A 1,500-nucleotide genomic window follows, 5' to 3' on the forward strand; every position below is an offset into this window, starting at 1 on the left:
TGCACTTGAAATAGGATATAATGAACCAAAGGCACTGAAGTAATTTAGGGGTTCATACACAAAAGCCCTGGAGCAGGGCGGTGGAAGTCCTTCAATAATTTGTAGGTCTGTATTCTATAAACTACTGCAATTGGTTTGGTTCTAAAAAAGTTCTTAAGGACACAGAAAGGCGTTGAAGAGTAGGAGCAGCAGTAATTTACAGTGGAATAATCAGTAGTCTGGAATAAGACAATTTTAAAAAGTGATTAAGACTGAAATGATAAAACTTCTAGAATAAAAATAGTCAATAAGATCCTTGACATTGATCTTGGCAATGAGTTTTTTTTTTTGTTGGTGTTTTTTGGATTTGACACGCAAAGCAAAGACAACAAAAGCAAAAATAAGCAATGGGGCTACCCCAAATTAAAAAGCTCCACACAGCACACAAAATAATCCAAAAATTGAACAGGAAACTTGTTGAATAAGATAAAATATTTGTAAATATAAGGTCTGATAATGTGTTAATATCCAAAATATGTAAGGAAATCATACAACGTAATAGCCAACTTCCCCACCAAACAATTTCATTAAAAAATGGGCAGAGGATCTGAATAGATGTTTTTCTGAAGAAGATGTACAGATGGCCAAAAGGTTCATGAAAACATGATCTGATGATTAACATTAATCACCAGAGAAATGTAAATCAAAATCATAATGAAATATCATCTCACACCTATTATCCAAAAGACAAAAAATAACAAGTGCTGGCAAGAATGTGAAGGAAAAGAAACCCTGGTACACTCTTGATGGGAATGTAAACTTATACAGATACTATGGAAAACAGCATGGAGATTCCTTTAAAAATTAAAAATAGACCTACTGTATGATCCAGCAATTTTACTTCTGGGTATTTATTTGAAGAAAATGAAAACACTAACTCCCAAAGATATATGTACACCCATGTTTACTGTAGCATTATTTATAATAACCATGATATGGAAACAACCAAAGTCCCCATTGACAAATGAATGGACAAAGGTGTGTGTCTGTGTATACTCACACAATGGAACATTATTCAGCCATAAAAACTAATGAAATTTTGCCATTTGCAGCAACATGGCTGGAACTTGAAAGCATTGTGCAAAATGAAATAAGTCACATAGAGAAAGTCAAATACTGTATGACACAACCTATATGTGGAATCTAAAACATAACAAAAAGCAGGCTCATTGATAGAGAAATTGATGATTACCAGAGACGGGGGTTAGGGAGAGGAAAAATAGGTGAAAGGAGGCCAAAGATACAAACTTTCAGTTATAAATAAGCCTTGGGGATACAATATACAGCATAGCAACTATAGTTAAGAGTACTGAGTTGCATATTTGAAAACTGCTAAGAGAATACATTTTAAAAGATCTAATTACCAGAACAAAAGTTCCATAACTTTGTAGTGGTAAATCATAACTAGACTTATTGCAGTGATCATTTTGCAATACATAAAAGCATTGAATCATTATGTTG

The sequence above is a fragment of the Bos mutus genome, chromosome 1, assembly GCF_027580195.1.
Source record: "Bos mutus isolate GX-2022 chromosome 1, NWIPB_WYAK_1.1, whole genome shotgun sequence".
Classification (NCBI taxonomy): domain Eukaryota; kingdom Metazoa; phylum Chordata; class Mammalia; order Artiodactyla; family Bovidae; genus Bos; species Bos mutus.